Here is a 26,928-nt window from a genome sequence, read left to right as displayed (position 1 = left end):
TATATATATATATATATCCTCATTTTCAGTAACATTGAACTAAAATTTAATAATCCCTTCAATTATAAATGTTGGCAACAAACTACAGTGGTGCTAGCAATACCTAAGACTTTGCTGCCAAAAGAATTCAGATATTTTCATTTCATATGGCAACTACAGCTAAAATTTCAAATAAAATTTATATTCATCGCTACTCCAAAATCATGGTAAACCAGGCACACTGGCTCACATCTGTAATCCTAGCATGTTGGGAAGGCCAAGGCGGGAGGATCACCTAAGGCCACAAGTTGGAGACCAGCCTGGGCAAAATAGCAAGACCTCATCTCTATAGAAGTTAAAAAAAAAAAAGGCTGGGTGTGATAGTATGATCGTGCATGCTTGTAGTCCCAGCTACCTGGGAGGCTGAGGAGGCAGAATTGCTTCAGCCGAGGAGTTTGAGGCTGCAGTGGGCTATGATGGCACCACTGCATTCCAGCCTGGGCAACAGAGCAAAATGCCATCTCTTAAAAAAAAAAAAAAATCATAGTTAAAAACTCATTGTGGTATTTTGTTACTTAGTAAATTTTAAAGAAAAGAACCCTCTATATTAACATATATCCCAATTTGCTTTTTAATAATTTAACAACTAAATCTTTGCAATTGGTTTCCATTATAATCTTATATATTTACGCATTTAAAAACATTATCCTAAGAAGAAAATACTGTTGGCCGGGCACGGAGGCTCACACCTGTAATGTCAACACTGTGTGAGGCCGAGGAGGGCGGATCACGAGGTCAAGAGATCGAGACCATCCTGGCAAACACAGTGAAACCCCATCTCTACTAAAAATAAAAAAATTAGTCGGGCGTGGTGGTGGGTCCCTGTAGTCCCAGCTACTCGGAAGGCTGAGGCAGGAGAATCACTTGAACCCGGGAGGCGGAGCTTGTAGTGAGCCGAGATCACTCCACTGCACTCCAGCCTGGCAACAGAGTGAGACTCCATCTCAAAAAAAAAAAAGAAAAGAAAAAAAAAGAAAATATTGTTAACTTATCAGAAAGACACAATCAACAAAAACCAAAATGTGGAAAACCACATGATAAATGAACTGTTTCTTTAAAATAAAGAGAGGAAGGTAAGCCTAAGACAGAAAAGATATAAACGTAACAACCCATTAAAATATATGGGCCTTATTTGCATTGTGATTTTAACAAACTATTTTTTTTTAATTATGAGATAACTGAGAAAATTTTAATATGAACTGGGTATTTTATATTAAGGAATTATTGTATATTTTTAGATGGAATGATGGTATTATAATTGTTTTTAAGTTCTTATCTGTTAGAGATTAATATTGATCTGTGCATTACATTACATGATGCCTGAGATTTACTTTAAGATCATCCAGGAGGAAGAAAGTGGAAGTGTATAAATGGAACAAGAATGAACTGCTGACATTCACTGAAACTGGGTGATAAGGGACAAGTTGCAGTGGCTTATGCCTGTAATTCTAGCACTTTGGAGGCTGAGGCGGGTGGATCACTTGAAGCCAGGAGTTCAAGACCAGCCTGGCCAACATGGCAAAACCTCATCTCTACTAACAACACAAAGATTAGCAGGGCGTGGTGGCGCATGCCTGTAGCCCATTTGGGAGGCTGAGGCAGGAGGGTCACTTGAGCCCAGGAGGCAGAGGTTGCAGTGATCCGAGAACACACCACTGTACTCCAGCCTGGGCGACACAGCAAGACTCCATCGCAAAAGAAAAAAAAAAAGAAGGAAACTGGGTTGTCATCACAGTAGAGAATAGTCTCTACTTTTATTTGAATGTTCCCATAAAACTTTTTTTTAAGTCAACAGAAACCCTACATGTACCCATGCCAAGGCTGTTCAGACAAACCAAAACATCACTTATATTTGCTTTCAGCTCTAATTATATCAACCAAGTGTGGTAACAGTCATTTTCTCTTGCTAACCAGAAGTTCTAGTGTCTGATGAGTTAAAAGAGAGAGAAAAAAATAAACTCATTATTACTTAACAAATGAGTATTGGGGAAAGGGTGTCAAAATCTTTCAAAACATAAGATTCCTGGCAAAAAAATAATAATAAAAGGGGTTCATAATGTAAGAAAAACCTGAAGATTGCTAATCTAATATAAAATGTCTCACACGGTATTCTACTTACTATGTGTATGGCTCCCCAGGTAGGTCACAAGCTCCCAAAAGGCAGAAACAGCATCATATTCATCTTTGTTTATCCAGGATATGAATCAATATGGGCTGGCAGAATTGCTGCAAAGGTAAAAAATGCCACCAGAGAAAGCTGACCTTTCTGAAACCTCTGTTAGTTCAACTGGAACAACTAGGAACAAATGGATTACAAGAAGAAATCAGTCTACAGTTTAACTTGGAAATGTGTCAACCCAAATGTGACTATCAGAAAACATTCAACTTAAAAATAAAAATGTAAAATAAGTTGCAAAACTCATTGGAATGGGACAGAGTGATAGTATCTGCTCCCATCTCCGCCTACCAGGTAGCTGGGACTACAGGCACATGCCACCACACCCAGCTAATTTTAAAAATTTTGGTAGAGACAAGGCCTCACTATGTTGCCCAGGCTGGTCTCAAACTCCTGGCCTCAGGCGATCCTCATGCCTAGGCCTCCCAAAGCACTGGGATTATAGGCATGCATCACCGCACCCAACCAACAAGACAATCTTATCTGGTTGCAAGGCAGATACAAAAGTATCTTCATGAAGTGGGGGGACATGTAATTTATTTGCCATTGTTCTAGATACAACTTTAATTCTATATTTCCCAGATAGGTTTTTCTTTTGAGATGGTCACCTTGTGACCATCTGTCAAAGTTAGCAGTGACAATTCTCATTAAAAACTACCACCTTTATTTTCAAGTATAAGTGTAAGTAAAACAGCAAGAGCTACTTTCTCCAGAGACTGGTTACTACCAAATGAACTGATCATGATGTTCCAGACAAAGAGAACTGGAAAATTCTGGCAAAGAACAGGAATCGAGAGGTTCAGGTGTCAGCCTTCTGATCTACCACTCTAGAAATATGTTCATAAAGTTTTGCCAAAACCACAGTCTTGCTACTTAATAAAGCAATAAAGCAAGCTTTTTCAAAAACTACCCTATAAATTATAACACCAGTTATATTTTCTTATGGAGTAGGACATTTCTGAAATTGGCAAAATATTTTTTTTTTCTGCTGATCTTCACCAAATGTTATACTGCATTTCTTAGACTAAAGGAGGGGGTGGGTGAGCTAATTTGCAGTATTCTATAGCAATACAACAGAAGTTTAGAGCAGAGCAAGTTTAGTATGGGTCTAGATAAGGCAAGTAACCCACTAGGTTATATCCAGTCACTTTACTTGTAACTCAGGATATTTCCAATCAAGACAACGTCTACCTCGAGCATTCCCAATGTTGTTAGTTCCCAGAACTGGTTCATTCTATTCTGAACAAGAGAAGGCCTGGAGCCAAAAGATAGTAGTGGAAGGGTTTAGAAGTCAATGATTTGATGAACTGATTGATGGATCAAATTGCCTGATTGATTAAACCTTAAAAGAACCAGATAATTTGGGTGGGATTGTGGAAGTTTTTTGTTATTTTCTTTTTTATTTTGTACATACTAGTTTTCAAACAATGAGAAATCTATTTACAGCCAAATGTGGTGGCTCACGCCTGTAATCCCAGCACTTTGAGAGGCCAAGGTGGGCAGACCGCTGAAGCCCAGGAGTGTGAGACCAGCCTGGGAAACATGATCAAATGATTTCTCTACAGAAAAAAATGCAAAAATTAGCTGGGCATGATGGCATGCACCTATAGTCCCAGCTATTTAGGAGGTTGAGGTGAAAGGATCACCTGACTCCAGGGAGTTCAAGGCTGCAGTGAGCCACGATCACACCACTGCACTCCAGCCTGGGGGACAGAGTGAGACCTTGTCTCAAAAAAAAAAAAAAAATCTACATTCCATCTTAAAAGAACTAGGAAAGTACAGGGACTAGAAGAAAACACTAATTATAACATTGGAAGGCTTCCCCTTGACTCCTCATGTTTAATCCTTGTGGCTAATTTGGACTTGCAGCTCACATTCCATCTTTTGTTTCTCTCCCAACCTTTTCTGGTCTGTGATTAGACCAGATTTCCAAACTGCTGACTTAAAGCTCCCTGCACTTGCCAGTGGGGTACCCATCATCATCAAGTATTTATTATATTCATGCTAATGGACCCCATCAGAATACCTTGCCTATGTTTTCTGTAGTGACTCCCAGTTTACAAAAACTCTTCTACACCCTATCTTATTTTATTTTTGATCCATTTGCCAATGCTGTGTGGTTACAGATGAAGAAACTGAAGCTAAGAGAGGTGAAATGGCCGGGTGCAGTGGCTCACGCCTGTAATCCCAGCACTTTGGGAGGCTGAGATGGGCGGGTCACAAGGTCAAGAGATTGAGACCACCCTGGCCAACATGGTGAAACCCTGTCTGTACTAAAATTACAAAAATTAGCCAGGCGCGCTGGCACGTGCCTGTAATCCCAGCTACTCAGGAGGCGGAGGCAGGAGAATCACTTGAACCTGGGAGGCGGAGGTTGCAGTGAGCCAAGATCACGCCACTGCACTCCAGCCTAGGCGACAGAGTGAGACTCTGTCTCAAAAAAAAAAAAAAAAAGAGGTGAAATGGGTTGCCTAACTGATGCTGTTCAAAAGTATCAGAATCAGGTTCAAAATACAAACCTACTGGCGTAAGTAGAGTGCTTTTACTAACCATGTTCCCTCCTACATGACTCTTGCTAAAATAAATTCCAAATAGAGAATGCATCCAAACGTTGATGAAAATGAATGAAGTGGCCAGGCGCAGTGGCTCACGCCTGTAATCCCAGCACTTTGGGAGGCTGAGGTAGGTGGATCACCTGAGGTCAGGAGTTCGAGAACAGCCTGGCCAGCATGGTGAAACCCCATCTCTACTAAAAATACAAAATTAGCCAGGTATGGTGGCACATGTCTGTAATCCCAACTACTCAGGAGGCTAAGGCAGGAGAATCACTTGAACCCAGGAGGCGGAGGTTGCAGTGAGCCGAGATCGCGCTATTGCACTCCAGCCAGGGCAACAAGAGTGAAACTCCATCTCAAAGAAAAAGAAAATGAATGAAGCCAGAAAAACACAGGCTAGATTTCCACAGCTGTAAAAATACAGGCTAATGCGATTTCTGTCTATAAATGCCCAACCTTTTATCTGATCATATATACTCATATCATATATACTCATATTTGAGTATATTTCCCATACATTTTATAACAGATAACATATTGCATGACTACAGATTCAGTTATTATAGAATTATAATTATTTTACATTTAACTTGGAATTTTGCATGCAAAAATATCCTAATACACTCCAATCATATTGTCCACACTACTGATATATACAACTCCTGTAATACCTGACAACTGTAAACCATCATAATATCATCCCATAGCCAATAAGATAAAAGCTACCAATATCAAGTCCTGTAGAAAATGAGAGTTATGCTGGAAATCAAATGGGTACTAAAGAGGCCAACATTCAATGCCTTAAATCATTAACATGCACACTCACACGCAAAAACAGAAAAGTGTGGAGCAAGAGCAAACAGCCACTTAAGGTATTTGAAGGTAATTGCACGTACGGACTGAACACAGCACACCTGCTAAACTGCAGCCTTGTCTGCGGGAGGTCATCTAGCTCAAAACAATCAAATCAGAGGTTATACCTGTGTCTTTTTTCAAGCCAGGCCTTTGCAGTAGCACACCACTTCAAGACTTTTACCTAGAGACTGGAATGTGTGCGAATTTTCCCTGCCTGCTTAGCAGAAATAGTCCAAACCTGGAAGGCAACTTCAATAGCCCACAGTGACTTTTTTTTTTTTTTCCTTTTTTCGAGACAGCGTCGGATCTCACTCTGCCGCCCAAACTGGAGCGCAGTGGCATAATCAGGGTTCACTGCAGCCTCAACCTCGTGGGCTCAAGTGATTTTCCCACCTCAGCCCCCAAGTAGCTGGGACTACAGGCGTACACCACCATGCCCAGCTAATTTTTTGTATTTTTAGTAGAGACAGGGTTTCACCATGTTGCCCACACTGGTCTGGAAATCCTGGACTCAAGTGATCTGCCTGCCTCGGCCTCCCAAACACAATGACTCTTATTACCATCTCCTTAATGGTACCCAATTCAATTCAGCACTTGTTTTTTGAGATCCTAACACTGTGTCAAGCTATGGGAACACAGAGAAATGGTGCCCCTGTCCTCATGGAATTCACAATACAGCAGTGAAGAACAGTAAAGCAACAATTCCAAATGTGGTGAGGATGAACAAAGAGATGTATAAGGTAGGATGAGATCTAACCAAATCTGGGATTCATGGAAGGCCTTACTCATAAGGTGATATTTCATCTAGACTTCCAGAATAAAGACAAGTTGTTTGGGTCAATAAAAGGGCTATAAGAACTGTCATCCCAGCAAAGGGGACAGCATTGTACATTCCCCAGCATGAATGGAGCCTGAAGATGCAGCTCATCCAAAGGAATCAGTAGTTTTCTAATCCGTGGTATTACTTAAACAGTCAGTAGCAATTATTGGTTCATTCTTTCAGACACCGAGTATGCGTAAAAGGTTGTGGGTGAAAGAGTTAAGGTTTCCTTGACATTTTATGAATTATCACTTACATCTTTTCTTTTTCTTTCTTGTTTCCCTGCTGTTCATGAGCTGTAGAACTATTGCTTACATTTTCACGAACATCCAGGTATTCTTATTTCTTTGTGCTCTAAAGCTTTTTTTTTTTTTTTTTTTTCTGGTGGGGGGCATCATTTCTAGGTTCTACCACTAAATGTAGGTGGAAGAATATTGGCCCTCCGAAAGTGTCCACACTCTCTCTCCCTCACCCCAAACCTGTGAATAGGTTACCTTATAGGGCGAAAGGGACTTTGCAGATGTGGATTAACCAGGTAGCCCCAATCTAATCATATGAGACTTCAAAAGGGAGAACCTTTCCCAGCTGTAGTCAAAGGGAGGTATAACAACAGAAGGCTCAGAGAGATGCAACATTGCTAGCTTTGAAATCACAAGCCAAGGAAGGCAGGCGGCTTCCAGAAGGTGGAAAAGGCAAGGAATTGATTCTCCCCTAGAGCCTACAGAAAAGAATGCAACACCTGCAACACTTTGATTGTTAGCCCGGGAAGACCAGTGTTGGCCTTCTGACTTACAGAACAGTAAGATAATAAATTGGTGTTGTTTTAAGCCACTAAATTGGTGGTAATTTATGACAGCAATAGAAAATGAATATTCTAAGTCAACAATGCATGTGATACTTTAAAACAACACTTGAATTATAATGTTATAACTATTTACATTCATCTCAGCGAATTTCCTTAGCAACAAAATAATCACATCGAATAAAGAGTCTATTAAAAAACTGCAGGCAAAGCTGATCAGGAGCCACCTTGGATGAAAACACTTTCATCGTTTGCCAGGGAGAAAATAAAACCATGCCATCAAGCCAGAAACTGCTAAACTAGTTCCATGCAAACCAACAAAAATTGAAAGTATAAATCCAGTGATTTATTATTCTGTATTATGTCCCATGTGACTCTTAGTGAAGAATACAGGGGACACATCAGTACTGTTCCACTCCCTACATAATAAAAGACGGGGAAGTGCTAGCCACTGACTGAGCTCTTACGTATATTAACATATTGCATGTTCATACAATACTATATATGTATCATTTTGCTAGCATTTAAGTCTTTTAACCAAGTTTATGTTCCAAATAAATAGCAGCACTACATTAAAATCCAAATATGATTCCAAAGCCTGTGTTCTTTACATTTTGCCACACCAAAAAATTGAAATAAGACCAGGAGCAGCAGCTCATGCCTGTAATCCCAGCACTTTGGGAGGCCGAGGCAGGTGGATCACTTGAGGTCAGGAGTTCGAGACCAGCCTGGCCAACATGGTAAAGCCCCGTTTCTACTAAAAAAACAACACAAAAAATTAGCTGGGCGTGGTTGCACGGACCTGTAATCTCAGGTACTTGGGAGGCTGACATAGGAGAATCAGTTGAACCTGGGAGGCAGAGGTAGCAGTGAGCTGGGATCGCGCCACTGCACTCCAGCCTGGGTGACAGAGTGAGACTTCGTCTCAAAATAAAAATAAAAAAGTAAATTGAAATAATTGTGTGAATAAAGATAGTGAGAAAGGCACCCACTACCAGAATGATGACCTCTAAATTCCTATGACATTGTGGTTGTAATCCTATTTTTTCATTTTCTATATTTTGCCTGTAGTGTTTTATATGTTCCACTTCCTTTACTAGATTCTAAATGCAGACATCATGTTATGGATATTTTTGCCACCCACCCACCCCCACCTTATATAAACATAGTCTCACAATATCTAGTAATAGTAATAGTAATAATAATTATGACATCTAATACTTATTGAGTGTATACTATATACCAAACACTAATTTATTTAATCCTCCCAACAATCCTATGAGGCAGGTACCATTATTATTGCTATTTATAGATACAGAAATGGAGGCACAGAGATGTTAAGTAACTTGCCCAATATCACACAGCTAGCAAATGGCAGAACCTGGAGACCAACCCAAGCAGTGTGGCTCCAGAGGCTGAGCTTATAACCACTGTTATATTGCAAGTGCATCTATTCATAAAACCTTTCTTATCTTAACAAAAGTGAGGTGGCTTAATAAAAATAAATGTGTGCGGGTGCCATACTAAGTACTTACATATGATGTTTCTTTTCTTTTTTTCTTTTTTTTTGAGATGGAGTTTCGCTTTTGTAACCCAGGCTGGGGTACAATGGTGTGATCTCGGCTCACTGCAACCTCCGTCTCCTGGGTTCAAGTGATTCTCCTGCCTCAGCCTCCCAAGTAGCTGGGATTACAGGCTCCTGCCACCACACCCAGATAATTTTTGTATTTTTAGTAGAGTCGGGGTTTTACCATGTTGGCAAGGTTGGTCTCGAACTCCTAACCTCAGGTGATCTGCCTGCCTCAGCCTCCCAAAGTGCTGGGATTACAGGCATGAGCCACAGCGCCCAGCCTTTTTTTTTTTTTTTTTTTTGAGACAGTCTCGCTCTGTACCCCAGGTTGGAGTACAGTGGCGCTATCTCATCTCACTGCAACCTCTGCCTCCTGGCTTCAAGCAATTCTCCTGCCTCAGTCTCCCAAGTAGTTGGGACTATAGGCGTGCACCTCCATGCCCGGCTTATTTTCGTATCTTTAGTAGAGATGGGGTTTCGCCATATTGCCCAAACTGGTCTCGAACTCCTGACCGCAGGTGATCTGCCCACCTCGGCCTCCCAAAGTGCTGGGATTACGGGTGTGAGTCACCATACGCAGCCAATATGTTTCTCTTAAATATTACAAAAACTCTTGTAAGATAGAGATTATTAGTACAATTATACTGTTGAAAAACAGTTGTAACAGTTTCAGCTGTTTAGAGAAGTAACTTGTGCAAGATCAGAAAATTAGTAAGTCTATATTTTTCCCATTCCATACATTACTTCCCTGATAACAATAATAAAATATACTACATGTAATATTGACGATTATGATACCATACAGGGAGATCAATTGGTACAAATTACCCTGACTCTGGCTGGATGCAGTGGCTCACTCCTGTATTCCCAGCACTTTGGGAGGCCAAGATATGGGGATCACTTGAGGTCAGGAGTTCGCGACCAGCCTGGCCAACATAGTGAAACCTCATCTCTACTAAAAATACAAAAATTAGCTGAGCATCATGGCACATGCCTGTAATCCCAGCTACTCGAGAGGCTGAGGTGGGAGGATCACCTGAACCCGCGGGGCAGAGGTTACAGTGAGTAGAGATCATACCAGTGCACTCCAGCCTGGATAACGGGGCAAGACACTGTCCCAAAAAAAGAAAAACAAGAAAACATACTACCCTGCCTCTATAACAATGGGCACTGATTAGTCAAACCCATATGGTTATATGTTCTACAATTATTTTAATAAGAGGTGTTCTGATAAAAATAAGGGAAACTATAAAATCCATTCATGATGTCCTTCTCTTTGTCCTCTGGCTTTCATTGGCTGAAATGAGAAAGTGTGAAACACATTTTTTTTTTTTTGAGACGGAGTTTTGCTCTTGTAGCCCAGGCTGGAGTGCAATGGTGCCATCTCGGCTCACTGCAACCTCCGCCTCCTGGGTTCAAGCGATTCTCCTGCCTCAGCCTCCCAAGTAGCTGGGATTACAGGCATGCGCCAGCACGCCTGGCTAATTTTGTATTTTTAGTACAGACCGGGTTTCTCCATGTTGGTCGGGCTGGTCTGGAACTCCCCAACCTCAGGTGATCTCCCTGCCTTGGCCTCCTAAAATGCTGGGATTACAGGCGTGAGCCACCACACCCAACCTGAAACACATTTTCAAATCACCTATTCTCTTTGGATATGGGTCAGAGGAACTTAAGTCTACTGCTTAGATAAGGGGCAAGGGGCAAAATGAAGAGGGCAGCATTCAACTGTGGGCAATACATGGAGTATGTGGCCTCTGCCTCCAGGATCCTCCCTCCCCACAACTCTTCTGGGAAAGAAGTTCTAAGAGGAGCACAAACGTGGACACACTCCAAAAGACACACAGGAGCTCCAGCGGGGCTGAAAAGGTGGGTGCTGGGGTGGGAGGCAGGTAGGATCAGGAAGCATGGGATTAGCGTTGGTAATAAACGTGCTGCCGTTTCACGAGTATGGATTGCAAGAGAGTACATCCCTCAGACAGACATACAACCTTCCCTCTGTCCATCCCAGTCTGGCACAGGGACTGAGCACAAACAAACCCTGTTCTCAACAGACAGCCAAGAAGCCACATAAAACGTTCAATTCTTAACACCGCCTTCCCATTAGGGTGGAACAGAAGGTTCTGAAGGACGATTCTCTTTAACTATTGTAAAAGCTAAATTTCCCTCATTGCAGATTATCAAAACAAAAATTGCTTTCAACACTTGAGGGGTTTGTTCATTTTGTGTTTTGTGTAATCTAAATTATCCAATGCAATCCTCAGATGAAGATCATCAACTAGCATGCAGCTGGAAGAATGAAGCCAAAAGCAAACGCAATGCACAAAGGCTTACACAGAATCCTGCTGTGTGTGGTTTGGACTCCTGGCTCCTGCTGCTTCTCTGGTCTCTCTGTGGTTTGGCAGTGTAACCCTCCATGATTCTGTAAAGTAATAAATCCTCTTTTTTTTTTCCCTATGGAAGTGGTGAGCTGGACACCACCAATACCTCTAACAACTGACCTACTACACTCATCACACACCAATCAGGCACCTGAAGAAAAACAGGAGTCGGTGACTAATCTAGAAAGCTCGTGGAGACCTGGCCCATGAGGGAAGGGGAGGCAGCGGGGAGATTTCCTGTGAGTCATGTCATCCTTTCCAGCGTTTCAACACCCCACAGGCCCTAAACCAGAAAAACTGTCATACTCCTCCCTTAAACCAGCGTCAACTTCTCCTAATTTAATCCAGACAACTCTGAATATGCTCAAAAAGTTTTCAACTTCCACTACCACACAAGAACTAAATGAGGATTATTGGGGAACCTGCCAGAAGCCAAAACTCTGTCAGTCTCATGTGGGATCTTTAAATCCAGGTAAGTTGCAATATGTATAGAGCAATCTGTTTAACAGGAAAATAATATGGAAAAGGTGGGTATTTCACAAAACAGCAGCCCTTCACAGAAGTACACTAAGGCCGGCCGGGTATGGTGGCTCACGCCTGTAATCCCAGCACTTTGGGAGGCCAAGGCGGGTGAATCACCTGAGGCCAGGGGTTCAAGACCAGCCTGACCAACATGGTGAAACCCTGTCTCTACTAAAAATACAAAACTTAGCCAAGTGTGGTGTTGCAGACCTGTAATCCCAACTCCTCCGGAGGCTGACACAGGAGAATTGCTTGAATCTAGGAGGCGGAGGCCGCAGTGAGCCGAGACTGTGCCACTGCACTCCAGCCTGGACGAAAGAGACTCCATCTCAAAAAAAAAAAGTACACTAAAGCCAATAAACACACACACAGACCCAACTTCATTAGTGATCAGGCATATGTAAATTAAGATGTTACTTTACATTCATTTGACCGTCAAAAATTTTAAAGCCTGGCCGGGTGCAGTGGCTCACACTTGTAATCCCAGCATTTTGGGAGGATGAGGCAGGTGGATCAGTTGAAGCCAGAAGTTCAAGACCAGTCCAGCCAACATGGTAAAACCATCTCTACTAAAAATACAAAAATTAGCTGGCCGTGGTGGTGTGCCCGTAACCCCAGCTACTCAGGAGGCTGAGGCACGAGAATCATTTGAAACTGGGAGGCAGTGAGCCAAGATCACGCCACTACACTCCAGCCTGGGTGACAGAGTGAGACTCTGTCTCAAAAAAAAAAAAAATTAAAGCTTGACTAGAAGTTGTTTTATAGGATTTCTCATATACAGCTAGTGGGAGTAAAAAAAAATTAATTTTTTTATTTTTTTGAGCCAGAGTCTCACTATGTTGCCCAGGCTGGAGTGCAGTAGCATGATGTGGGCTGAGTGCAGTAGCATGATGTGGGCTCACTGCAACCTCCGCCTCCTGGGTTCAAGCAATTCTCATGCCTCGGCCTCCCAAGTAGCTGGGATTACAGGCAATGTGCCACCACACCCCTCTAATTAAATTTAATTTTTTTTAATATAGCCTCACTCTGTCACCCAAGCTGGAATGCAGTGGCGCAATCTCAGCTAACTACAGCCTCCACCTCTTGGGCTCAAGCAATCCTCCCACCTCAGCCTCCCCAGTAGCTGGGATTACAGGTGTGTACCACCATACCTGGCTAATTTAGGAGTGGAAATTGGTACGACTGCTTTGGAAAACAGTTTGGCATTATTCTATGAAGTCTAACAATCACATTCCCCATAAACCAGCAGTTCTGTTCCTAGATATATGTATATGTGTATGTCTGTGAATGAAAGAAGCCCTTTACATATGATCAATAGAAGATCTACAGAAGAATGTTTCTAGAAGTCTGTACACAATAGCAAAAAACCCAAATGCCCATCAACAGCATGAATGAATAAAGTGTGGTATATTCACAGGAAAGAATATTATATAAAGTCAAAGTGAGTGTTTGTATACAGCATCAGCATCTGCAACAATATGAATTAATTTTAGCAACGTGATATAAGGGAATATAAATCTCACCAGATTATAGAGCATGATATCCTTTTTATAAAGTCAAACATGATAATAAAAGCATACTTTTTAGAAATACAGAGGTACAGCCGGGCGCGGTGGTGGAATCCAGCCTTTGGGGGCCGAGACGGGCGGATCACGAGGGTCAAGAGGTCAGACCCCCTGGCTAACATGAGTGACAACCCCGTCTCTACTAAAAAAATACAAAAACTCGCCAGGTGAAGGTGGCGGCAGCGGCATGTAGTCCAGCTTACCTAGAAGGGCTGGGGCAGACGAAATGGCGTAAACCCGGGGAGGGTCGGAGGGCTTGCAGTGACGCTAAGGATCCGCACTGCACCTCCACCTGGCGCGACCAAGGGGCCAGGAACTTTGTCTCAAAAAAAAAAAAAAAACAGAAATACAGAGGTACAAAGCAATATTAAAATGAGAGCAAAGGAATAGTGAAAGGAAAATTCCAGATTGTGACTATCTCTGGTTTAGGTACATGTAAATTCTAGCTTTAGGGCTAGATGGGTTTTTGGGAACTTAAGACTACATTAAAAAATCAATTGAGGCTGACCGGGCGCAGTGGCTGACACCTGTAATCCCAGCACTTTGGGAGGCCGAGGTGGGCAGATCACCTGAGGTCGGGAATTCAAGAACAGACTGACCAACAGGGAGAAACCCCGTCTCTGCTAAAAATACAAAATTAGCTGGGCTAATCCCAGCTACTCGGGAGGCGGAGGCAGGAGAATCACTTGAACCCAGGAGGCGGAGGTTACAGTGAACCGAGATCACACCATCGCACTCCAGCCTGGGCAACAAGAGCAAAACTCTGTCTCAAAAAAAAAAAAAAAAAAATTAATTGAGGCTGAGCAGAGTGGCTCACGCCTATAATCCCAGCACTTTGGGAGGCTAAGGCGGGAGGATCATTTGAGCCAGGTGTTCAAGATCAGACTGGGCAAAATAGCAAGACTCCATTTCTACAAAAATTTTTTTTTTAATTAGGTCTAGTGATGCACCGCTGTAGTCCTAGCTACTCTGGAGGCCAAGGCAGGAGGATCACTTGAGTTCAAGGCTGCAGTGAACTATGATCATACCATGGCACTCTAGCCTGGGTGACAAAGTGAGACTCTGTCTCTTAAAAAATGTGTGTGTATATATATGTGTATATATGTATATGTATATATATATGTGTATATATGTATATATGTGTATATATGTATATATGTGTATATATGTATATGTATATATAAAAATGTGTATATATATATTAAGCCATTCATGGGCCCACAATGACAGTGTGTCATAGGCCAGTGATTATGATTAATTTATTTCCATGCAACTAGGGTCTAAAAAATAAATAATGCGGCCGGGTGCGGTGGCTCACGCCTGTAATCCCAGCACTTTGGGAGGCTGAGGCAGGCGGATCACAAGGTCAGGAGATCGAGACCACGGTGAAACCCCGTCTCTACTAAAAATACAAAAAATTAGCCGGGTGCGGTGGCGAGCACCCGTAGTCCCAGCTACTCGGGAGGCTGAGGCAGGAGAATGGCGTGAACCAGGGAGGCAGAGCCTGCAGTGAGCCAAGACCGCGCCACTGCACTCCAGCCAGGGGGACAGAGCGAGACTCCATCTCAAAAAAATATATAAATAAATAAATAATGCTCCCAGAAGATGCATTCTATTTATCCTGACTTTATATACTCTTTGCCATCCCTAGAGATCCAAATAATCCAGAATAAGCCCGGAGATAGACTGCCCAAGGTCTGTTTTTTGTTTTTGACCTATCACAAGAGGCAGAATGGTACAGTGAGTAAGAGCACAGGCTCTGGGGGCCAGACTGCCTGAGGGGGAAGCCTGGTTGCATTCCTTACCACTGTGTGACTAATACTGTTAGGGAAAATCACCTCACCCCTCCGTGCTCCCACTTTCACATCTGTGAAATGGCGCTAGCAATAATAGTATTATAATACCTGTTGTAGAAAGTTATTATACGGGCCAGGCGCAGCGGCTCCCACCTATAATGCCAGCACTTTGGGAAGCCGAGGCAGACAGATCACCTAAGGTCAGGAGTTTGAGATCAGCCAGGCCAACGTGGTGAAATCTCCTCTCTACTAAAAATACAAAAATTAGTTGGGCCTGGAGGCACACACCTGTAATCCCAGCTACTCAGGAGGCGGAAGCAGGAGAATCGCTTGAACCTGGGAGGCAGAGGTTGCAGTGAACTGAGATCGTGCTACTGCACTCCAGGCTGGGTGACAGAGCCAGACTCCTTCTCCAATAAACAATAAATAAATAAATAAATAAATAAATAAATAAATAAATAAATAAATAAATAAAGTTATTGTAAGAATTACATGAGTTAATTCACCCTGAGGTCTCAGAATAGTGTGGTTGCTCTCAGTGCACAAAGTAAGCCTTACTCAACAAATGTTATTATTGTTATTTCTTGCTTGATATCACAGTGAAAAGCTTAGGAAATGCTCTTCCCCCAAGTATATCCTAAACACTTCTGGAGCAGGAATATCCCCACAATTCTCTGGGAAGATCTACTGCATCCACCTAGCACAACACCATCCTCCTTAGTAAGGCTATGTTAGACTGAAGAAACAAAATCTGTTTTTTCCTTAAGTACTCTTACATTTTTAAGAAATGACTAGAAGGTTCACGCCTGTAATGCCAGCACTTTGGGAGGCCAAGGCAGGCAGATCGCCTGAGCCCAGGAGTTCAAGACCAGCCTGGGCAACCTGACAAAACTCAGCTATTCGGGAGGCTGAGGCTGGAGGATTGCTTGAGCCTAGGAAGTCGAGGCTGCAGGGAGCCATGTTTGTGCCACTGCACTCCGGCCTGGGTGATACAGTGAGATGCCATCTCCAAAAAAAAAAAGAAAGGAAAAGAAATTACTAGAAATAAATTTTGGATTTACCTGTGGTTTTTCATGGAATCTCTCTGTGTATCATTAACATAAATAACTAAGTTTTTGTGACACATTACTTGTCTGATGGCTTTAAATAACATGGGCTCTGGCTGGGTACCGTGGCTCACACCTGTAATCCCAAACACTTTGGGAGGCTGAGGCGGGCAGATCACTTGAGGTCAGGAGTTCAAGACCAGCCTGGCCAACATGGTAAAACCCCATCTCTACTAAAAAATACAAAAATTAGCTGGGCACGGTGGTGTGCGCCTGTAATCCACACTACTCAGGAGGTTGAGGCAGGAGAATTGCTTGAACCCTAGAGGCAGAGGTTGCAGTGAGTCGAGATCGTGCCATTGCACTCCAGCCTTGGTGACAGAGCGAGACTCTGTCTCAAAAAAATAAAAAATAAAAAAAAATAACATAAGCTCCTGTCATCATCCAAAATAAACAGCTCAAAATATCTGGATTCAAAGCTTTTATAATTTATTAAAATGAAAACCATTCAAATCTTTATTTGGGATCTATTTATACTTTGACTACAAGCAATTCTAAGAAACTGAGTCATCTGGTTTCTACAGTGTTAAGATGGTAGAAATCATAATTTAGAAAGAACACAGGGTTCCAGAGATATGACTGGTAATAGAAAAAAAAAAAAAAGTCACATGTGACAACCTGGGAGAAAAAAGGCTGAAAAAAATCAAACAAATGATTCATACCAATGCCTATGAACATACTGTTGCCTCTCAGCAGAAAAAAGTTAATGATGATGATCCTGAATCATGAAGAAAACGTGATACCACAATAAATGTACTGTTTATCAAAAGAGTAGTCTCACATATTTGTCTTAAATATGCCATGAAAATTTTTAAATAATGGTTTTTTTCTTGGCAAAATCTCCAGGATTAGTTGCAAATGGACACACTAAGTAACTAAATGGCTTGGCCTACCCTAAGACAGTTGTTCAGTACAAACCAATTAATCTTCAAAGAATTGCTGCCAAAATTATGAATAAATGAATTAGCAAACGTTAACAATCCATTACACAGTGTCACTCAACTGGATTTAAAAGTGAATTTTAGGCTGGGCACAGTGGCTCACGCATGTAATATCAGCACCTTGGGAGGCTAAGGTAGGTGGATCACTTGAGGTCAAGAGTTTAAGGCCAGCCTGGCCAAAACGGTGAAACCCAATCTCTACGAAAATACAAAACTTAGCTGGACATGGTGGCGGGCACCTGTAATCGCAGCTACTCAGAAGGCTGAGGCAGGAGAATCGCTTGCACCCAGGAGGCGGAGGTTGCAGTGAGCCAAGATCACGCCACTACACTCCAGTCTCAGCAGCAGAGCGAGACTCTCTCAAAAAAAAAAAAATAAAAAAAAAAGGGAATTTTAATGCTTAAAAGAATGAGTTTTAAATTATCTGGAAAATTAGCCTGTGTGAAATGATTCGTTCTCTCTGGTTGTCTTCAGTAAATAACATAAGGAAGTTTTTATAGCTTTTCTTTTACAGATAGGGACTTAGCCTGTCGCTCAGACTAGAGTGCAGTGGAGTGACTTTGAAATACTGGACTCACAAGCTCAAGCAATCCTCCTGCTTCAGCCTTCCAAGTAGCTAGGATTATAGGCCTAAACCACTGCACATGGCTAATATTCTATTTTTTATTTTTTTTGTAGAGACAGGACTCTCGTTTTGTTGCCCAGGCTGGTCTCGAACTCCTAAGCTCCAGAAAGCTTCCTGTCTCAGTGTCCCAAAGTGCTGGGACCACAGGCATGAGCAAGTCTACTACAGCTTTTTAATAAAGCTACCAAAACCTACCTACACAGGCAATTTCCTGGGGAGGCAATTCACTTCTTCCAAAAATGTGGCTACCTTCAAAAATAATCTCTGAAAGCTATTCAGAAATAGCCTAACTTTTATTTCAGTCTTAACTCATACATCTCATGGGAGGAACTGCTACCATTTCAGTTCTGTGCCAGGCATAAAGTACTGCAGGAACTTCAAAGATGAATTATCATCTCTGTCCTTAAAAAGGCACTCTCCTAGGCAAGTGATAATTATACTCAGCATTACAATAAGAGAAGTACAATGATGAGGTGGAAACAGGTACACAGAGGGGCACCCAACCGAAGATGTGTGTCAGGAGGGACAGAGAGAGGAAACAGGGAAGATTTCCTACTTGATGCTAACAGCGAAAGCAATCCCAGGAGGGAACTACAGGTGCAAAGGCGCAGGTATGGCGTGCACAAGGGCATGTCAGTGTCGCTGGACCGAGTGCCAAGTGAGAGAGGGACATTCTGGGAGGTGAACCTGGAGAGGGAAGTGGGCCAGTGATGGAAAGCCTCATAGTTCATGTCGAGAAGCCTGAACTCTCACAAGATGACAAGTGCTAAATGATTCTATTTATATGAGGTATCTAGAGAAGTCAGATTCATAGAGACAGAAAGTAGAACCGTAGTTGCCAGGGGCTGGGGAGGGCGAGTGCAGAGTTATTATTTGAAATGTACAGAGTTTGGGATAATAAACAAGTTCTGGAAACAGATATGGTGATGGTGGCACAGTATTACAAATGTACTTAATCCCCCTGAATGGTACACATAAACATGGCTAAAATAGTACATTTTATGCTATGCATATTTTACCACAATAAAAAAAAAAACTTAAAAAAGGAATTATTATGTTCAGGTAAAGAGGAAGAAGAAAGAGGAGAGGAGGAGGGACAGCAGTTTGAGCTCTAACCAATAAACAGTGGCTTTCAGATTTGTTTTAGCTGCAGAACCCTTTCTTCAAACAGCATTGGTATAGACTTAATATTTGTGTCTCCTCAAAATTCATATGTTGAAACTTAATCCCTAATGTGATATTACTTGGAGGTGGGGCCTCTGGGAGATGATTAGGTCATGAAGGTGGAGTCTACATAAATGGGATTAGTGTCCTCACAAAAGGGACTCCAGAGAGCTCCCAAACCCTTTTTACCATGTGAGGACACAGCAAGAAAACAGCTGACGATGAACCAGGGGACACCAAGCCTGCAGGCACCTTGGTCTCAGAGCTCCCAGACTCCAGACTATATGAAATAAGTTTCTTTGGCTTATAAGTTATCCATTGTACAGTATTATTGTTATTAATCGGGCATAAAAGCCCAACTATAAAACAAGCAATAGCAGCACACCCTGGTGGGTGCCAGAGGCCAGCCTAGAAGCCCACCAGCTCCTATTCCCTACTTGTCTCCTATGGTGAACCCTAAGGAACCTCCAGGGAACCCCAAGAGCTCCTCCAGTTTGCAAATCACTGGGGTAGGTGATGAGAAGAATCCCAAAAGGTTTTCAGCCTGAGCATAATGCAGTGAGATTTCTTTCTTTTTTTCTTTTAATTTTCTTGGGTACACTGGTCATATCACCTGAGATTTCTGAAAGAGTAAAGCAGGTCTGGGTTTTAGAATCAAATGAAACTATCTCAGCTCTGCCTCTCACCAGCCAACTGTCCTGGGCAAATTACTTACCTGCTTTGTCTATCAAAACAGAATAAAAAAACTATTTTTATAGGAGTGTCATGAGGATTGATGAAATGTAAGTAGGGTGCCTGATACACAGCGAATTCTCATTTGATGACAGCTATTAATACTCCTTCGTTTTATTAGGCATCACTCTGACTTCTGTGTAGCGAGATGATTGGGGTCGGGGGTAGATGGAGGCATGGATGGAAGCTATTACTAAGTGAGAGACAATAAAAGCTTGAACTGAATTAGTGACAACAGGGATTTGAGGCTAGGCGCAGTGGCTCAAGTCTGTAATCCCGGCACTTTGGGAGGCTGAGATGGGCGGATAACCTGAGGTCAGGAGTTCGAGACCAGCCTGGCCAACATGGTGAAACCCCATCTCCACTAAAAATACAAAAATTAGCCAGGCATGGCAGCAGGCACCTGTAATTCCAGCTACTCGGGAGGCTAAGGCAGGAGAATCGCTTGAACCCAGGAGGCAAAGGTTGCAGTGAGCGGAGATTGCACCACTGCATTCCAGCCTGGGTTACAGAGCAAGACTCCGTCTCGGGGGGCCGGGGGGGGGAAGACAATAGGGATTGAAGGGGGAGGTGGACTCTGGGACTATTCTGGAAGTGCTGTCAAGACAGGGAATAAGCACTAACTTCCTTCAAGTCAACCAGAAGAAAGAAGCAAAGAAAAGATGGAACAACCCAAAGGTTGTCTAGAAGTGGTCTAGGGGAAGAAGGAGACTACACCCTGGGGCAGAGAGAGGGGCAAGAGGCCCAGTGGAGGGCATGCTGGAGAAAAGCTTTTCAATTCCAGTCTTCCCTCTCCCTATAGTGCATGCCTGCCCGTTTAACAACTCCCTCCAGTGTTGAGAAATTAATAAAACAGGTTCAGGCTGTCCAGCCAGCAATCATTCCTCACCTACCCTCTCCAAGCTCCTTGGGCTAATGGGCTGTAACCTAGAGAGACTGCCTCCTCCTCCTTTCAGAGCAGCTGATAGGAATAGCTTAACAGATGGTCACTGAACAACAGAAATCAACAGTGATTCTGTGGTGCCCAAGATTTCTCCATCCTAGGGTGCATCCCCTCCCCTCTACCTAGAGGGACTCAGACCCAAGCCTAGCTATCATCTCTTTCTTCAGCACATAGGGGACATGTATGAGAATGGTCATCACAGTGATGTTTGTGGAGGCTGGCAGTTGGAAACTGTCTGGTTGTCTAACACTGGTGGATGGACCGTGGAACCACAGAATACTCTGTAGCAGGTAAAACAATAGACTAGATCAGTGGTTCTCAACCAGGGATGATTTTTGTCCCCCAGAAGACATTTGGTAATTTCTGGAGACATTTTTGAATATCACAACTGGGAGTGGAGGTGAGGGTGCTATACTGGCACTTATTGGCTGGGGTCAGGGATCTACATCTTGCAGAACAGCCCCAATAAATAGTCAACTCAAGGCCAGGCGTGGTGGCTCAATTCTATAAACCCAGCACACTGGGAGGCCGAAGCGGGTGGATCACTTAAGGTCAGGAGTTCGAGACCAGCCTGGCCAACATGGTGAAACCTCATCTCTACTAAAGATACAAAAATTAGCCAAACATGGTGGCAGGTGTCTGTAATCCCAGCTGCTCGGGAGGCTGAGGCAGGAGATTCATTTGAATCAGGAGGGGGAGGTTGCAGTGACCCGAGATCATGCCACTGCACTCCAGCCTGGAGTGAGACTCTGTCTCCAGAAAAAAAAGAATTAGTCAACTCAAAATGTCAAGAAGGCTGAGGTTGGCCAGGCGCAGTGTCTCACGCCTGTAATCCCAGTACTTTGGGAGGCTGAGGAGGGTGGATCACCTGAGGTCAGGAATTCAAGACCAGCCTGGCCAACATGGTGAAACCCTGTCTCTACTAAAAATACAAAAATTAGCTAGGCATGGTGGCAGATGCCTGTAATCCCAGCTACTTGGGAGGCTGAGGCTGGAGAAAGGCTTGAACCCAGGAGACGGAGGTTGCAGTGACTGGAGATTGCACCATTGCACTTCAGCCTGGGTGACAAGAGCGAAACTTCGTCTCAAGAAAATAAAATAAAATAAATTAAAAAAAAAAAGGCTGAGGTTAAAAAACACACTAGATGAACAAAATAACATGACTGGGTCACAAACATATAATGCACAGTCAAAATTTTTTCTAAAAAAGGGGATGTAATCTTTTATACAACGCCTATTTATTGGTATTAAGGATTCATTCTCAGCCATGCATCACATATTTATTGGGAATCTATTGCAAGGTCAGTAATGTTACAATCAGAATATAGAATGGCCATAACTAGATGATTCCTGATTCCTGGAGTCTAGTAGAATGGGAAGATACTAAATAATTTCATAGTAAAAAGGGGGAAGGGAGGAGAATTTATGGAGATTAGTAGAATCCAGAGTTTCCCAATTCCCCACGGAATTGCACAAGCCACAAAAGATTCCTAACCTTACATCTTTGTTTAAATAACACTATAAAACAATGTTTTTATGCAGGGCGACATACCAGCTTAGGATTTATGCTGCATACACAGTGAGTGCTCAATAGATGTCTGTTGACTAGATAAGTCTGCACAGTTAAGCACAACTAAACGACTCCTTCAAAAATGTCTGGGACTTTACCCTTTGGAAGGCGGAAACCCAAATGAAAGGAGAAAGCACACGTGTATCCCAGACCTGTTGCTAGACAATAACAAGGAGTGTGGGTGTTGGCCGGGCGTGGTGGCTCAGGCCTGTAATCCCAGCACTTTGGGAGGTAATGGCAGGTGGATCACCTGAGACCAGGAGTTCAAGACCAGTTCGGCCAACACGGTGAAACCTCATCTCTGCTAAAAATACAGAATTGGCTGGGCACAGTGGCTCACGCCTGTAATCCCAGCACTTTGGGAGGTTGAGGTTGGCGAATCACGAGGTCCGGAGTTTGAGACCAGCCTGGCCAACATGGTGAAACCCTGTCTCTACTAAAAATACAAAAAATTAGCTGGGTGTGGTGACAGGCACTGTAATCCCAGCTACTCAGGAGGCTGAGGCAGGAGAATCGGTTGAACCCAGGAGGCAGAGGCTGCAGTAAGCCGAGATCACGCCACTGCATTCCAGCTGGGGCGACAGTGCGAGACTCCATCTCAAAAAAAAAAAAAATTAAATTGGCTGGGCACAGTGGCTTACGCCTGTAATCCCAGCACTTTGGAGGGGGCAGAGATGAGCCGATCACCTGAGGTCAGGAGTTCAAGACCAGCCTAGCCAACATGGCAAAACCCTGTCTCTACTGAAAATACAAAAATTAGCCGGGCGTGGTGGCATGCGCCTGTAATCCCAGCTACTACCAGGGAGGCTGAGGCAGGAGAATCGCTTGAACCCGGGAGGCGGAGATTGCAGTGAGCTGAGATCACACCACTGCACTGCAGCCTGGACAACAGAGCAAGACTCCATCTCAAAAAAAAAAATTAGCCAGGCATGGTGACCCATGCTTATAATCCCAGCTACTCAGGAGGCTGAGACAAGAGACTCGCGTGAACTCAGGAGATCACGCCACTGCACTCCAGCCTAGGCGAGACTCCATCTCAAATAAAACAAAGGAATGTGGGTGTAGACTGACCACCTATTATCCTTCCCTCTTCCAGCCCATGCCCCTTCACACCAAGCCACTTGAAGTTCCTTAAGCAAAACACTTTCTGGCACTTTCAAGCCTCGACTACCCTTCCTCAGCAAGGCCACCTGGAAAACTCATTCAGTCTTCATAGTCCCGATCACCTTCCCTCTCAAGCTCCCCAACCCTACCTCACCCTGGTAAACTTGGTCTCTGCCCTCTTTTGTGCCATTGCTGAACCTTGCACTTACCTTTATAGCACTTAATATAACTTTTTACCATAATTTGATTATGAGCTTTCTCTAGAGCAGGAACTTAGTCCTGTTCATTATGGCCAAAGAGACTAGTCTGAAGCCTAGAACATTACAGATGTCCAAGGCTTGGTGAATGAAAGAATCAATGAATAAACCATGTCTGGCACTCTGCTACAAAAGGAATATGATAAAATCCATGCCCTCGAAAAGTTTACCATCGTTTGATGGGAAAAAGGATAAATATATAAAACAATAATTAAAGGTTTTTTTGCTAGAGATACAAAGTTGATGATTGTTATAAGGAATACACATTTTTAAAATATGTGAATAGGCCTGGTGCAGTGACTCATGCCTGTGACCCCAGCATTCGGGGAAGCCAAGACGGGAGGACTGCTTGAGCCCAGGAGTTCAAGATCAGCCCGAGTAACATAGTAAGATTTTGTCCCTACAAAAACTGAAATTAAAAATTAAAAACATATATATGAATAAATTAGGATCTATGTGTCAGAATGTAAACTGACAGTATACCATTAAATAATAATACCAGGTGCAGGGGCCCACACTTGTAATCCCAACACTTTGGAAAGTCGAGGCAGGTGGATCACCTGAGCCCATGAGTTTGAGACCAGCCTGGGCAACATGATGAAACCCTGTCTCTATGAAAAAAAAAATTTAGTAGTGCATGGCAGTGCATGCCATAGTCCCAGCTACTCAGGAGGCTGAAGTGGGAGGATTACCTGAGCCACGGAGGTCAAGGCTGCAGTAAGCCATGATCAGCCACTGTACTCCAGCCTCGCCAACAGAGCGAGACCCTGTCTCAAAAATAATAATAATAATAATAATAATAATAAACAATTAAATAAGAAGTATTCTCAGATACTCCTGGAAGTCCACGGTCTTATATCAGAATACTTTTCACTTGAGTTGACAGCAATGACAAAAGCCAAAATTACAAAGTCCACTAAGGAATATATGGTTCTCACTATCATGAATGCCTGGAACACAGTAAGTGTTCAATAAACTTTTATTGAATGAGTGATCTGATATTCCTAATTATAGAGAAAAGTTGTCTGTACCCTATGGGGGCAGGTATATTAAGAGCTGGGGTCGGCCGGGCATTGTGGCTCAAGCCTGTAATCCCAGCACTTTGGGAGGCCAAGACGGGTGGATCACGAGGTCAGGAGATTGAGACCATCCTGGCTAACATGGTGAAACTCTGTCTCTACTAAAAAATACAAAAAACTAGCTGGGCAAGGTGGCGGGCGCCTGTAGTCCCAGCTACTCAGGAGGCTGAGGCAGGAGAATGGCGTAAACCTGGGAGGCGGAGCTTGCAGTGAGCTGAGATCCAGCTACTGCACTCCATCCAGCCTGGGCGACAGAGCAAGACTCCGTCTCAAAAAAAAAAAAAAAAAAAAAGAGCTGGGGTCACTTAGAACATATCCTCCTCATAATGAAAACATAACAAGCTCTAGGCCCCAATATTTTCCCTATATTTAGTACCCAGTTGCCCAAAAAGGCTCTTCTTGCCCCTTTTTGGTAAAAGGAGTAGAAATGAGCTATGTGGTTATAAATCTCTCTCTGTATCTTGCCCATATGGTGATAACACATCACATCCATTCACCAACCTCTTTCTACACTCTCCCACCCTTGGTTCCCTGGCCACAGGTGGGGATTCACAAAGCTAAACTCAAACTTGGGACATGAGCTTTGACAACAAAGTTTAAAATATTGAGTATTAGGAGTACTGGATATCTGGTAAACCACTCTTTTCTGATTGCTGGGTCGGATAAAGAGAAACTGCAATCCAAAATCCAAGTGCTTGGATGGCTGCCAGAGGTAGGAATGGAAACTTTAATTAACAAAAGAGTCCAGCCAACCAAACAAGAAGCTCAGCCCAAGACCCTTGGAATAAAGACCAATAAAGGGAAGAGTTCAGGGAGGGAGGCAGAATGGAAAGGAAGCCTTGAGAACTTTTGTCATCGCTCAGTCATTCACTCATTCATTCATTCATGTGCTAAGGGTTGTGGTAGACATAAAAAAGAAAAAGACAACATTTCTGCTATTAAAGAACTTCATCCATGGCCGGGCATGGTGACTCACACCTGTAATCCCAGCACTTTGGGAGGCCAAGGCAGGCAGACCACCTGAGGTTGGGAGTTCGAGAACAGCCTGACCAACATGGAGAAATCTCGTCTCTACTAAAAATACAAAATTAGCCGGGTGTGGTGGCACACACCTGTAATCCCAGCTACTCGGGAGGCTGAGCGGAAGAACAGCTTGAACCTGGGAGGCGGAGGTTGCAGTGAGCTGACATCCAGCCTGGGCAACAAGAAACTCCGTCTAAAAAAAAAAATGCACAGAACCGCTATTCCACAAGAAAGCAAAAAGCCCTCAAAGAGATACATAAAAAGGACATTCATAGACAAAAGAAATATCATATTTAGTAGGCTACTAGACTGATTATAAAACATACCCGGATTCCAAAAGTATCAGAACATTAGGAGAGGAAAAAAAAAAAAAAATCAGGCCAGGTGCCGTGGCTCACGCCTGTAATCCCAGCACTTTGGGAGGCTGAGGTGGATGGATCACCTGAGGTCAGGAGTTCAAGACCAGCCTGGCCAACATGGTGAAACCCTGTCTCTACTAAAAATACAAAAATTAGCCGAGTGTGGTGGCGGGCGTCTGTAATCCCAGCTACTTAGGAGGCTGAGGCAGGAGAATCACTTGAACCCAGGAGGCGGAGGCTGCAGTGAGCCAAGATTGTGCCACTGCATTCCAGCCTGGACAACAAGAGCAAAACTCTGTCTCAAAAAAAAAAAGAAAAAGACAAAAAAAAAAAAATCATTGTTAATTCTTATCACATCTTGTTAAACAGACATCTTGCCATATCATCTGCCCCAGCCTCAAGGCCACTGGCATCTCCTGAAGTAATCACCACATGTTCCCATCACCCAAGAATAGAGAGAGCTAATGGTGACAACTAACCCATACAGAGCACTGAAAGGAGCCAGGCTTTGTCTGCCCTCTCCTGCGCAGTCACCCAATTAATTCTTATAACAGCCCTACAAGGTAGGTACTGTTATTATCTCCATTTTACAAATAAGAAAACTGGAGCACAGGCCAGGCGCAGTGGCTCACACCTGTAATCCCACTACTTTGGGAGGTGGAGGCAGGTGGTTCACTTGAGGTCAGGCGTTCAAGACCAGCCTGGTCAACATGGGGAAACCCCATCTCTACTAAAAGTACGAAAAAAATTAGCCAGGCATGGTGGTACATATCTGTAATCCCAGTTACTTCGAAGGCTGAGGCAGGATAATTGCTTGAACCCGAAAGGTTTAGGTTGCAGTTAGTTGAGATCGAGCCACTGCACTCAGGCCTGGGTGACAGAACGAGACTCCATCTGGAAGGAAGGAAGGAAGGAAGGAAGGAAGGAAGGAAGGGAGGGAGGGAGGG

The 26,928-nt window shown here is 43.3% G+C and overlaps 1 protein-coding gene across 5 annotated transcripts in view; it reads right to left on the bottom strand.

The window, feature by feature from the left end:
• SLC35F2 (solute carrier family 35 member F2) overlaps nt 1–26,928 on the bottom strand; it is a 65,921-nt gene that overhangs the window by 36,765 nt on the left and 2,228 nt on the right. For 2 of the 5 annotated variants that reach the window (XM_017855284.1, XM_017855283.1), the window contains exon 2: nt 2,159–2,335. The exons of 2 other annotated variants lie outside the window; for them this stretch is intronic. The gene's annotated coding sequence lies outside the window, so the exon portion shown is untranslated. The remainder of the gene's footprint in view (nt 1–2,158; nt 2,336–26,928) is intronic. One more of the 5 variants, XM_017855285.1, reaches the window with a different exon arrangement.

The sequence above is a fragment of the Rhinopithecus bieti genome, unplaced genomic scaffold (genome assembly GCF_001698545.2).
Source record: "Rhinopithecus bieti isolate Rb0 unplaced genomic scaffold, ASM169854v2 scaffold_39705, whole genome shotgun sequence".
In the NCBI taxonomy this organism is placed as follows: domain Eukaryota; kingdom Metazoa; phylum Chordata; class Mammalia; order Primates; family Cercopithecidae; genus Rhinopithecus; species Rhinopithecus bieti.
The sequence above is the reverse complement of the archived record's forward strand: the minus strand, read 5'-3'. Positions and strand labels throughout refer to the sequence as shown.